Below are 14,702 nucleotides of genomic sequence, written 5' to 3'. Positions count from 1 at the left end.
AATGACTTGTGAAGAGTTAATGCATGAGTAGTAATTGTTATCAACATGCTACAGGCATGAACTGCATGCCTCATGAATAACTGTACTGCACCTATGTCTGTATAAATGAGTAGAAGAATATAGCTACACATTGAAAAGAATTTTGAACAGGAAGACAGTTATTATTGAAATGTCATTCAACAATGTTATATACTTTCTGCAACATAAACACTTTCTAAAGGCACTTATAGCATGCAATGTGCTACACGGGATTAAATGCCTGTCATTATTTTCTCGACTTACAGGATCGAAAGAAGAGAAAAGACAGATGCCTGGTTGTGCAAGTCCAGGCAATTCCAGCTAATAAAAGTTTTAAGTATGACTTAGGATCCCTCCTGGCTGACGAAATGTAGATGTTGCTGAGGACAGAACTGAACATCCTACAGCGTCATGTTAACATTTCCTTTTCAGCCACCACAGTGCATGCATTCTGCCTAAATCACACTGTTGATGTGCTTTACTGTACTGCTCCTTACTTAAATTCTTCTTGATTTGCACTGTCTGAACAGCTGTCAGCTACCTGCTAGACATATGGTGCCAAAGGCCTGCAGGGCAAATTTCTTACAATCCACAAGATGCTCACATGCAGTCTCTGGAACACTTCTAGCACACTGTCACTGTCTTATAAGGAATGGTGCTTGTCCCAGGCTCTGACTCCAAACTGGACTAGAGCCCCAAAATTCATCACGTTTCTGCCACCTAAAAAAATACTTTATTTTTTCCCTTTCAGATAGCTGCTTCAGCAAAACCTCCTTATAAAGGCATAGTTTGATTCTTAGTCTGGAAAGATGGTATTCTCTACATCTATTCTATAATCAATCATAACTTCAGGATCTCTTTCCTCATCCAGATTTAGGAATTCATAAAAGGGACATCATTACAATAAATGCAGTTTCTAGGCGAATGTCTATATTCACACAACACCAGGGTGAAGAATCTGTGCAGATAAAAGGATCTGCCTTAGTAGATCCTGAAAGTCACTGTTAAATTTACTCTGAAATTAAAGATCTGTGTTTTTTTTATTTGTGTTTGTTTGTTTGTTTGTTTGATTGGTTGGTTGGTTGGTTTGGTTTTCTTTCAGAAAACCCCAATGCCCTGATGATACCAGACTCCTTACCAGATTCTCTGGATAAGGAGTGAAATGAAGACTTTAGAAGAACCATTATCACAAGTACCGGAGAATGAATACACTCAGCAAGAAGAACAACGCCTAAGGCACAAATGTAGGTATGTGAGACCCTATTTAAAGGGATATTTTTCAAGAATAGGGAATGTTTGAGAAAATTAGTAGTTGGAGCAATCACTGTTATATGAACCCTCTTGACTGAACATACTTCTGAGAGGTTTGAATACAACTACGCACACAAGAAAGGTCATGTCCTCCTAGTTTGAAAAATACATGTCAGAGTAATCATAATTATACAGTTGGTGCCTAGTTATTACACTACATGGTTTCTCAGCAATTATAATAGCAATTAATAATTTCCAAAATAGAAACTTCCAAAACCATGTTACCCAGAAATCCCTGTAGAAATTCCATTCATGCTACAATGGCAGCTTGTTATGGAAACAAGTATTTTAGACATTATGCCCACCCAAAATGTACACTGTAAACGATGTACCTTACATTGACATTAAAAATAAATCTAACACTGGAAGTTCAAGGAGCTGTGGCGAAAGCTCTGGTGCTGCTAATTCTATTTGCATGTCTAACTGTAAACAGAGATGACAGAGGTTTTAGCATTTGTGGTCACTCTGTTAAAGAATGTACTGACCTTTTGCTGCATCCTTAGCATAATTTTCTGTCCTCTACAATATTGCCCTTCCTGTCTTGAACTAGGAGAGACTCATACCTCGTTAACCTAACAGCAGTGTTGCTAGGGATAACTTTTCTTTAGTCTGGAAACAACCTGGTTTTGAAAACATATTTCCTCCTTTTCAAGTTATATCTGATTTTTCTTTTATTTTTGCTTTTATGTATGTAAAATACGATATTGGTTTAGTCCAGTCAGGAGATCCATTGTCTTTAGCAGAGCTAAAATTCATATCCTTTAGTGTGATTTGAAATACTTTATTGGATTTGGTGTCTGTATTTTATGTTAGTCCTTCTCTGGAACCCAGTGATTAACATCACAGATCCTGTGGTCACTCTGAGTGCAGAACTCAGTGGAAACTTGATTTTGAATATTGCCTGCCCAAAAATATAGTGCCAAAGTACCATTCTATTATTCTGTATGCTATATAATTCCATAGCTGTTCATATAAAGACCTGACAGTCATAAGATACTTGATGAAGATTGTCAAATGACTGCATAGAAGCAGCCAGGCCCACATTGTTCCTTCCCCGGCACTAGGCCCTGGTCCCTCTGACACCGGATTGTTTGGACCTTGTCTACTGCATAAACTGTGCTTGCTTTAGTCTCTATTTTCATCCCTATGGTCAGAGTAAGATTCCTTTTTGTTCGGATAGGTAACAAAGGCCTCCCTGATTAAAGTCAATTTGTTTTGCTTCTACTGTATTCTCTTGTAGAGTAGGTTGGCACCTCTGTCAAAGAACAGTTGACTTGGCAGATTTTGACAAGCCTGTATTGTGTGCTTCTTAGCTCCTCATCTTTGGGGTGTATACAGTTTATGCCCTGTCCCTGGATACTGAAAATAGTGAGCTTCCTAGGATTTCACATTCCTCCTTTCTTCTCTTTTCATGATAGTTTAATAAAGTAGAACAGGCATAGGCTTCACAGTTCCAGCACTGCATTTAGGCCTGTTCTCTACCTTCTTGTCTAAATTTGTAGCTAACTTCCACAAGTATTAATAATTGCGGATTCTTTGAATTTTCAGATCAGTAGCTAGGTTAGTCATGCCAAAAATGGAGTGACTTCGTTTTCTTACAGTCTTAAGTCCACTTCATGCACTAGACTTTTTGCATAAAATGGATGCAAGAACACTGTGACAATGCTTGACTCAGCTGTTTATTTTGGTAAAAGCATGTAAATGAACGGAACACTTTCTGTTAATAAATACCTTGGTGTGGAGTTTTATAGAACTACAGATCATAGCAAAATGTAGAAATGTTGAAATTATCATTGCCATTTCCTACGAATGGGAAACCCACATATAACTGATACATTTCTATGCAACATGCTGCCATTATCTGTGAAATGCTCCACTGAGCTTTCCTAACGAACAACAAACCAAAAGAGACTTGCTGACTAGTTCAAAAGCATGGACTGTCCTTGCTCAGTCACAGTTAATGGAAAGAAATCCCTTTTAGTTTATGTGGATCAGAATTTTGAGCTCTAATTATGGAATATCACTGTAGTGCATTTTAAATTATTTTTATTGCTGTTTTCCTTGTCTTTCAAAACACCGTGGTTGCCAGTCAGCTATTTACTGCACAAGTTCAGAGTAGCAGTTTTGTTATTAAAACAGAAGTAAACTAATGCAAACATAGAAGTGTAATGAAGTATAGCCGTAACCTTTTATTAGATTAACTAAAAGTTAGGCCACATATAAAAGATCTTTATTCTAAAAACATGTTTTTCCCTAAAGCTCGCCACTGATGTTTACTGATGATTCAGTTCAAATACGAGCTGCCTTTGAACGTTGATTGACAAAACACCCAAACCTGGCCTATACCTTGGCCTGATCTGGCCGCATAGCAATTACATGGAAGAAGATCCAGCCATCCAGAGCAGCACCAGCTCTTCTCACCCAGTAATTTCCCACCCAGATCTGCTGGGAGACAGGGCTGCTGGTTGCTGATTTCTGGTAAGAGATGATTCCTAGCCCTGAAAATACTGTGGAAGCCGGTGGAAGGCTACACAAAACTAAGCTGTTTGACTTTGCTTTAGGACAGAATTGCAGTACTTGTATATCCCAGCAGTGAATTCAACTCAGAAGTGAGGTCAGGTTTTGTCATCTCCTGAATGAACTTGAACCCTGACTGAGATCTAATTTAGACAGTAAAGGAAAAAAGAAAAAAAAAAAAAGAGAGAGAGAGAAAGTAAACAAAAAGAAAAAAATAAAAAAAAAAAAGAAAAGGGAAAAGAAGGAAGAGAGAAAATGAGAAAGAAAGGAAAAGGAAAAAAATGTATTCATCAAAAGGACCTTTGAAGAATCTGAATGATTTGAATGGACACCCTATACTTGCCCTTTTTCCCCTTAACTGTCACCATTAATGGGGAGAAAGACTCAGGTCCAGGCCATTCTTACCTGTTCTGTAATATTTCTCCATATACTTTTGACCCCTTTAAGGCATTTCCTTAAATCTGGCAAAATATGCATCTCCCTTCATGTTTATGGACTACGCTGAGATTTGGGTTTCGTTGCTAGGCTGATGCAAACTGGAGCCATTCTTTAGACGTGTTGTTCCTCTCCAGTGGCTGAAGATCTGATTTTATTTTAAGGGGCACAGAGGTTGCAATTATACTGCTGACTGGTGCAGAGCAGAAAGAAAGGAACATGGTTTTGATGTGCTTTAATTCTGTGTGGTTCTAGGACTGTACGTGCACACAGCATCCTTACCAAAAATAAGGGGTGTGCTAATAATCTGATTGAAGGCACTCAACACACATGCATGAAGGGGTAACTACATCCTGTATTGTAAGTGTGATGAGTCAGTAGCACTCCGATGAAGGACTTCTACCTTGGTTCCACCAGGAGGGAAATCATTTCCCAGCACAGCAGTTGTACAGTGTGGTATCCTGCAAGACTCCAACTGCGAGTGCAAGGCAAATTCAACCCCTCTGGTACACTAAATCACAAATGTGCAGCCATTCTTCCCCTAGAGCGAAACAGTCATTTTGAGTTAACTTCACGTAAGCCACTTAGTGTCAGTAGAAGAAAATAACAGTTCTTTATCTGTTTCTCTCTAGGCTGTGGGATAGGAATAATCTATTAAAAGTCTACCACGGCAAATGGTTTTCTCTTTCAAGTTAGTGCAGTCACAGTGACCCATACACTGGGGATATAATCCCAATCTTTGTGAACACTTCTCTTATTCTCTTGATGGTTAACCAAGAGACACATCATGCTCCTCCAGCAGTGTTGCTCAATAAGAGAAACATAAATGTGCACAGGCACTAACTTCATTTTTTTTCAGCCTAAAGAAGAGAAGGCTTCAGGGTGACCTTATTGCAGCTTTTCAATACTTAAAGGGGGCTTATAAACAAGATGGAGAGCAACTTTTTGCTCAGTCAGATATTGACAGGACAAGGAGAAATGGTTTTAAACTAAAAGAGGGGAGATTTAGATTAGAGGTTAGGAGGAAAGTCTTCACTCGCAGGGTGGTGAGGCACTGGCACAGGCTGCCCAGAGAATCTGTGGATGCCCCATTCGTGGAGGTGTACAAGGCCAGGCTGGATGGGGCTTTGGGCAACCTGGTCTGGCGGGAGCTGCTCTGCCTATGCCATGGGGTTGGAACTGGATAATCTTTAAGGTGCCTTCCAACCTGAGCCATACTACAATTCATTTTGAATTATTTTGTTTTAACAGATTTGTTTGTTTAGAATTCATATTAAAGTTGTGAAAGTCTGTTCTTTTGGTCTACAAAAGATTGCATCCTTCCCGATCTATACAGAGACTGTCTCTGCCCTGCCACCAAACTCATTTTTCTTAATGGGCTCAATCCACTGTCAGTGAAATCAATGAAGTGCATTTTTCATCAGTCTTAATGGGAGCTGGACAAGGGCCTATGTTTCTAAATAAAGCTGAATACTGGGCAGATTCTGTATTCAGTTATACCCATGTAAATTGGAAATCAGCCAGTTGGCAACTTCTTTTTTCCTTTATTCTCTTTTGTGTTTTGCAGTAGAAAAAAAATATCCCATTTTATTAGGGTGGAAAGAGTACAACAGCAAGATTACAAGGATGAAACTTGCAGTTTTCTTTTCAAGCGATGTACACTTGATCTGTATTCCTTAACTCAAAAGGAGCTTTATAAATTATCCTGAGTTCAGCATCCTGAATAATTTACAGAAGCCTTAGGGTTGATAAGACTTAAATTCAGCTGCCCACATATTAAAAAAGACTTTTCTATTACTGACTATTGGCTAAGTATAACAACACTCAAACTATATGTCTTATGTGGCACCTATGCATGAAGCAGGGAATGTGAAGTAAAGCTATCACATCTGTTCTATTCACCCCATACCCTCAGGGATTTCCCTTCATTTATTTGCTTTGGCAAAGTAAAGAGATTTTTTGCAGTCTCTGGCATCTCCATGTATCTAAGGATATTATAACACAACCCCTGAATCTGACATACAGGTGGATTATGACAATGGCTTATACAGTGGAGAGCTTTAAAAGCAAAAATGACAACCTGTTTAGTTTTCAGAGTGGCAGTTTTCTCTGCAATACCTTACACATAAAAATGACAGAAAAAAAAAAAAAAAAAAAAAAAAAAAAAAAAAAACAACTGTGGTTGAGAACACAGTGAGCATTGCCAATGACCTCACTCCAGCTACCTCAAAAAAATTGAAAAGACAGTCCAGTGCCTGGTGAAATTTCCTTTCTCCTTTATTCTCTGCCAAAATTACCTCTCCTCTTTAGCAAATGTTTAGTTCTCACATATTACATCTAGAAAGCCTGATAATAGGTTTCCCTGCTTTATGAACTTTACTCAATGAGATTAAATCATTAGCGGCAGACTGATAAACTATAGTTTCATTAACTCTCCTCCATCCTCTGAGTTCCTCTTTGAAAAATGACGGATGTCATAACAAGTCTAACATCTCACAGGAAAGTCACGGCACTTAAGCACTCTGTATTTTTAACTCTTTCCAATAGATGCAGATGCAAGGATCAGTTTTGACTGTTTCTTGATGTGCAGCTTATAAAAAGAGAAATGGCAAAGAATTTAAAGAAATTATCATTTAAAGGAAAGAGCAAATGATAGCAATCACAAAAACTGGCATGGGAGATAAGTGACCAGAGAAAAGCAGCCCTCCATGGCTGGCAGGCATTGGTTAATCCTGTAATCCTTCCACTCAACAGAGAGGTGTGGACAAATACTTTCTACCATCCTTAAGACCGTAACTCCACTGGCAGATTCTTTCTGTATTGTTCTGTATTTATCCATTAAAGTGTTTGCAAAACACAATATGCTAAGGGCCTTTTTTTTCAAACAGGGCTAAATAAAATAAGATAAAAATAAGCCCCGAAAGTATTCTCTCACTGCCCTGTTCCCTGCTCCTGAGCTTGCAGGCAACTCCTGTTGGTTTCCATGGAAGTTGTAGTCATTGATAGAGCAGTCAGAAATAGCATACACAGAGGAAATGACCTTTTCTTCACCACCTTCCACAGCCTCAGTCCTTTTGTGTGGGCTACAGGCACCCATCTGGTTACAGACACAAAGCCATGTCAGCTCTCAGCTCCATTCAGTTCCATTCACTGGCAGTGCCTGGCACTGCCAAGTGCCCCAGTTGCAGCCCCCATGCTCTGACCCAGCAGAGGGATGGGTTCACTTCAAATCTCCCAGGCTCCAGCGGATCAAGTTTTGACATTTAGGAGGCAAACACAGCCCCACATTTTAATTATTTGAAGAGGAACCTGTGCAAGAGATTCTGCTGCAATGCTTACTGGTGACTTATAGGGGTCAAAGCATGTTGAACAAAGCTTCTGGAAAAGTTTTGTAATTGTGTTTCAAAGGATTGTGATAATTAAATAAGTGACGAAAACATTAGCATGAAGTATCAAGAGTCATTGTCTTTCTTCCCCATAGGAATTAATCACAAGTTAGATAAACCCTGAGGAATAAAGAATACATACCTTTCCCAGTAAGAAAGTGAGAAAAAGTTTTGACAAAAGGATAGCCTAGAAATGCTTCCCAAAATACCTACCTGCAGGGTTGCAGGCTGAAAAAAAATCTTTTCCGGCAGTTGTCATGATGGTGATAAGATATGTCATTGACCTACAAAATGGGAGTTTACCAGTTCAAATTACCAAATTTTCTAACTTCTGTCTTGAATGGAATTCAAGAGAAACTAGACTCCTTTTAGAGATAAGTCATACTCAGGCAAAAAATATTGTTTGCACTGTCACCCAAGGTGATGGATTTTGCAAGAGTTGTGTTTCATCAGTTTGTATAATTCTTCCAGTGATACTTCACTTTTTAACCGCGATATTTGCTTTTCATTCACTGTTTCTCCTTGATTCCTAACCTTCTACTAACTATTTCTTCTGTTTAAAAGTGAAAACATTTTACTTATAGATAGGCTGAGTTTGACTGCACATATTTAATTGACAATACATATCAATATATACCCCACTTCTTTCTTATTTGAGGAATTAAACCGACCCTTTCCTCCTAGTCAAACCAACAGACTCTCATTATTTCTTTTTGTTTTGCACAGAAAAAAGTGATGAATGATGCAAGGCCCCACCAGTGAGAGAACTTTTCCATATGGAAATTCTATCTCATGGCAGCACTTTCTAAGCTGTGAGGTAACATTTTCACAGCCACACAGTTTAGCCACATGTTTTCCCTGTTTTGTAAGCTAAAAGTTTTTGAAAAATCACATTGATGGGTGTGTCCCTTATGAAATCTAATTTCATTTAGCATTACTTGTTTTTTTTTATTCAAAAGCTCACACATGGAGAATGGCTTCTGGTGATATGGAAATTTGAAGTATATTTTGCCTATGTTTTGCTGATTATCTTTAGTTGAGATCATATCTACAAATAATAAAATAATTATTCAGTGCTTAAATTTTATTGGATTTTTTTTTGTAGGAAAAAAAAGCAAACAACTAAACAAAGTCACTTTAATCATTCATGGACTTTAGAGGTACTCATTGGAACAAATCTTTGATTTTAAATTATTTGAAACTAGTAGCTGAAAGTATAATCTCAGATTTTTATTATATTGGAGGCTAGCTGACTTTTTAACCATGATAAATAGTGGGGTATACAGAGCGGTCTGCTCTAGTATTAATTATTGGTCTTGGACCTGGTGCCAAGCATAATCTTCAGTCTGAACTGAAATGTTGTGACTTCAGGGAAATTTTGCCAGGAGTTCTTTATGAGCAAGTCCCAAAGTAACATCATGAAAAGAAAAGGATGTAAGAAAAATGAAAAATGCTGGCTAAATTCCCATCACTGCTTACTAAAATTGCATATACTCCTGATAACCATGCACACAAATACTCTGCACTTCCCTACTTTTACTAATGCACTCCCACAGTATTGTGCTTGTACAAGTAATTATTATTTACTTTTAGGTTAAAAAAGAAAAAATGATTTTAAAAAGATAAAAAAATTGCTCAAGCAGGTTTTGTCCCTGCAGGAGAAACACTGGCCACATGAAACCTCATGAAAGGTTACCATAAAAGCTAAAAACAAACAAGGATTACTCGAAAATATAATTGCTCAACATACCCAGAACTGCCAGCAGCAGTTTCCTCTTTAGGCTATTGACTTCATAACCTTACCCAACCCTTCAGAAATTTCCTGGTCAACAAGACTTTTCGGAAGCTTTGTGGAAAAAAAAAAAAAAAAAAAAGGAAAGAAAGAAAAGCCATTGGTTTTAATCAGTTTCCTTAAGACTGAATCACCTCACAAGAAGTCAGACTAAACAATTGTAAAAGTTACTAAAAGTAAACTAGTTTATCCCTGTAGAGCAATAAAAACAAACAGGCAGACAGGAAAGCTTGTTGGAAACGACCTCTTTAGACTACCAAATCAAGGGAAGATTGAGATTACCTACTGAATCTGTTTCACTGTGTTACATTTTTCAGAGACCCTCACTGGTATAAAACAGTTGAAGGATTTCAGGCTGAAAGGGTTAATTCTTCGTGAAAGTTTGGGTCATGATTATTCTTTTTTTAACAGAATACTATATTTACTGTACTTAGAATCGTGATTATATAAACTCATAAAAGTGGTTCTAAGGATAACAGCACAAAGAACATTTTTTAAAAGTGTATTCAAATTATTACACAGAAGAGAGAGGGAAGATATTCTGTCAGACCATGTCGGCTCTTCACTTACTGCTGTTAGTATATTCCCATCCTCAGGGATGGCCTTGGTGGGATTATTTACATGAAGAAGTTCAGACAGACATGTAAATATTAGCACTACTGGACTATGTGTCTGTAACAAACAGGGCCCAATCTCATGCTTAATTATAGTTAGCGATTCATATTTGAAGGAGTGGCATAATTTAACAAATAAAATTTACCAAATCCAGCAGATTGTTTAGGTTTAGATGAAGATGTTGGGCTCCCTTTTCAGTAAGGATGCTGTAATCTTTTTATTTACATAGCAACTTGGACAACTGGCCTGGCTGCAATCTGTTTTGGAGATTTAAGGCCCAGATATCCATATATCCATATGGATGTATGTCCATATAACCATATATATATATATAATATGTATATTATTATATATATAATTTCAGCCCTAGGTTGTATGAAATTAGTCTTACGAGGTACGGTGAAGAGGTCTGTATGGAACAAAACACAGGAGTTACCTTTTATTTAAAGGGTTTCAATGATTTGTAGAAGTCCTCCCATCCTTTACCAATGGGAAATGGTCAAGATTTCACAGATACTTCTTTCCAGGTTTCAAAACTTAAATTTGACTTTTAAAAAGCCACAGAAAAATTGCCATAGAAATGCTTGTAACCCATAATGTCTAAGAGAGCATTATTTTCTTTCAGCAGAGGCCTTTTCAGTCATGGAAGAGGCCTCCACTGTGCTGAATAAATGTGATAGAAAAGGCACCATACTACACTAGTTGAAGTCTAATGAAGACTAAGTTTCTTTCTCGCTCTTTTCCTCTGCTCGTTGGCTTTTGGAGGGATCATGGAAGAGTCGATAACTCAGTGTGTTTCATGAAGAGCTGAGGGAACAGATGATGCAGACCTTCCTTCTCCTTTGGAGTGTTATCTGCATGGTGCCTGATATAAAACAATTTCAGGCAAGGCCTTGGCTCTGTGCTCAAATACAAGCCCATGCAAAAACATTCATTTTCTAGCAACAAGTCCCCAACTGTTGTTTTTTTTTGTTTGTTTGTTTATTTCATTATTGGCGTTTACTACCTATTATTTTATTTGAGAGAAGTGTAGGATGTTTTTAAGCAAAGAAAATAATAGTTAAAATAAATGAGAAAACATCCTACCAGCAACCTGTAAGCACAAATAAAGTTAAATTTGTGCATTTCCATTGAAAGTGCATGTCTTATTCTGGCTCCCTTTGGGTCTAGCAATTACAAACTGTTAACTATGCTTATAGGACTTTAACATAAATCACTGAAGAGAGCCAATCCCGGTGCTCACTTTATCTGGGATTTTCATTTTAACAAATGTTTGACGTTGTGGTTTGAGAACACAAAGCAATTTCTTACAGGCATTTTGCATGACAGACAAAGCTAATCCCTGTCTGTGACTTCTCATTCTTCTCCCTGTGGAGAGCATGGCTGCAGAGCCATCAGCAGCTAGAGTGCTGATTGAGTTGCAGTAGGTGCTGCTCCTTAAAACACGCTTTGAAAAAGTTTTGTTTTTCTTTAAACCTCAAAGTCTTTTCTTGCTTTTCCTGCTTTAATAGCCTATTGCAAACTTCCTGTCTACCTGCCACAGGCATTTGATTATAGCTTTTACACCCCTCCAAAGTATACTGAAATTCCTGCCCTGAAAGCTGGCAGTTGTGAAATGAAGGAAGAAAACATGCTATTGTTCAGCCTGGAAGTGTCTGCAGCCAAGAACAACAAAGGTTCCTCTCCAGCCATTTCTGTCACCAACATTCACACTCCTTCCTATTCCACTTTAGGATTTTATTTGGAACAGGGCTCCAAAATACATAAATAAAAAGATAAAGTCGGAGGGCCAGCACAGACGACCAGGGGTCAGGGAAGGCTCTCCTGGCAGACCAGACGGAATAGGAACAAATGGGAGTAAACAGATGTTACATAACAACAATTTTTCTAAAATTATTTTAACAACACAAGGGGAACCTTGGCAGTCTTAAGACATTTAATCAGTCAGACTTTCTATAAACAAACATGTGATTTAATTTTAAATGTCGTTTTGTGCTAGGGTTCGGTTTCAGGTTGTTATCACACAGGCCTCCTCAGGGAGAGAGTTCAAGGACAATTTCTGAACACAAAAGTGAAAGAGGACAAAAAGTTCACTTGATCCTGAAAAGTACAGTCCCATTTTGAATAGCAACGTATAAGCCAGGGGAAGACCAGGACTTTCTATGTAATGGTGATGGATTGAACAAGGCTAGTTCTATAACTAGATAAATGATGCCCTGAAAAACTCTTAATTAGCCAGAAAATGCATTTTCTATATTCTTAAGATTCTGTATTATAGAACCTGAAATCTTTGAGGATTTGAATTACAAAAACTAGCAGGGTACAATAAAGCACTGCAACTCAAATAAAATATCTTCACGTATGGTAGAGCAAATTCTGGAGTAAAAGCTGAGGAGCATCCTTGTCTCACTGTGTAAAACAAGCCTGTTCCTGCTGAGGGAATTTCAACTCATAGGCTCAGAATTAGAAATGCAAGACTTTGTACTGATGCACAGCCTTTTTCTTCTAGTTCAAGGGCATCACAAAGACAGAAAAATGTCGTGGAGAGAAAAATACATTCATTTTCGTCAGATAACTACGTTATTATCTGCTTGCTCACAAGCATCCTCATTTTTTCTTGCCTTTTGGAATAGAACCTCCTTCTGGGCTACTAAAACCAGGGCACTGAAACTCACATCTGAACCCAAAACCTCTAGGGTCAGCGGGTAGTTTGTCTCCTTGCATGGCACCTGGCTGCATTCATCCTGTATAGGTTAAGTTATCCTCTATTGCAAAGTGACTTTTTTTATCAGTTATAAAATAATAAACAGATTACACATCCAGATAGATTAAAACATCAGAAAGGCACTAGGGAGCTCACTAATAAATTTATGCTCAGATTAACTGAACTGCTTGAAGACTGCTTCGTCCAAGCAAGGTTTCAATGCAACCAGTTTTCAGGCAAAATTCATGCATGTCCCCAAAAGAAGAAAATGTATATTCTACACATTTTACAATCTTGAGGCAAGGTGCTAAAAAAACCTGTCTGCTACCTCTGTTAGTACTTTAAGTTTTGATACCATTAACGTGGTTCATATGACCTCATTCTTTTAACCAAGGGGGCACCTAGCAGTTATATTTTACAGCTTCCCTAGATATACAGTGTGACTTTCTAATCGGTTCTTTTGGTGAAATTAACACACGTCCAGACAGGATTTAGGAACACTAAAATTGGGTCCATAGCTGTGGGTGGAACGGAAGGAAGTTGGAAGATATTTTTAACATATCATGCTAAATTGCTCTTAGTGCAATACTCCAACTGTAGTCATGTTTGAGCAGAGCAGATTATAAGTCAGATATCTGGATATTGGTCAGTGCAATTAATACCTTCAAACAAAGGATCATGTAGTAGTAGTTTCCAGGATATTTTTTTCTAAGCAACACTAAGGAGGTTCAAATTTTACATTTTTGTTGATGAACTGGGCATGTTTGAAGTTTACCCAAATTAGTCAGACATTGTGCAAATTGATGTGGGCTAGAAACCTGTGGCAATAGCCTTTTTTTTTTCTCTCTCCAATATATATTCAACATTATAAGCCACAATTACAATATGTTTTCCTTAAGGTTTTTCAGGATAACAAATTATGTTCTTAAAGTGTAGAAGTGAAATGAGGTATAAGGAATATGCTAAAAAAATAGATTTGCAAACCAGACTATGCCCATCCATAATTTCAAAGGGTATATACAGTTATATAAAATTGGTACCATGTGGTATAAAGATGTATCCTCATGTGTAATCAGAATTAAAATGCACATTTACTTTTCTGTCTGTATGTTAAACTCATTAGTACTACAGACCAATCTGAGAGTAAATTAGATTATCCTTTGACCTCTGTTTCTTCCAGAGAATTAGTTTAGCTGCATGATCATGTTTACCAACACTTCAGACTTTGAGATATTACTGTTTTATACTCTACTGGTGATGTCTGAACCAAAAATACCACTCAACCCTGTAGGATTTCCCTGTAGGATAGTGGATTCCCTGTACAGATTCCCTGTACAATTCGGTGATAGGATGAATGGGGAAATTTTCATATTAGCATTGAATATGAAACCACTGATGCAGCGCTTCACTGTCAGATTGGACTTTATTCAGGTGTCCAGTTTTGTAGAATCCCCCAAATGTGAGAGTCATTCCTGTTGAGGATGTTGCCCTATAGTGGATATACCAGAAAATTTCCCAAGCTAGAAAAATGATCTCAGACTTAATGCTTTGTTCTCATTATAGGAAGGAACCTACAGACGTTCAACACTGCATTATAATAAATCATATATCCTATATGCCCAATCTACAGTAAAATAATTTATTTTTTTTATTTTTAAGTAATTTATTTTGTAATTTTATTTTATTATAGTAATTTATATTAATTAATATTATTTATTTTAATATATAATTAATATAATATAATTTATATTAATTAATTAATTTAATAAAATTTAATTTATTAAATTTTTTAATAAAAATTATTTTAAAATTTATTAAATTTTTTATAAATTATATTAAATTAATTAATAAATTAATTAATTTAATGTAATTTATATTAATTAATATTATTAATTTTATTATAGTAATTTTATTTTGTATATAC

This window comes from Aythya ferina (genome assembly GCF_964211825.1).
Source record: "Aythya ferina genome assembly, chromosome: 4".
NCBI classification, from domain to species: Eukaryota; Metazoa; Chordata; class Aves; order Anseriformes; family Anatidae; genus Aythya; species Aythya ferina.
This window is presented reverse-complemented; position numbering follows the sequence as displayed.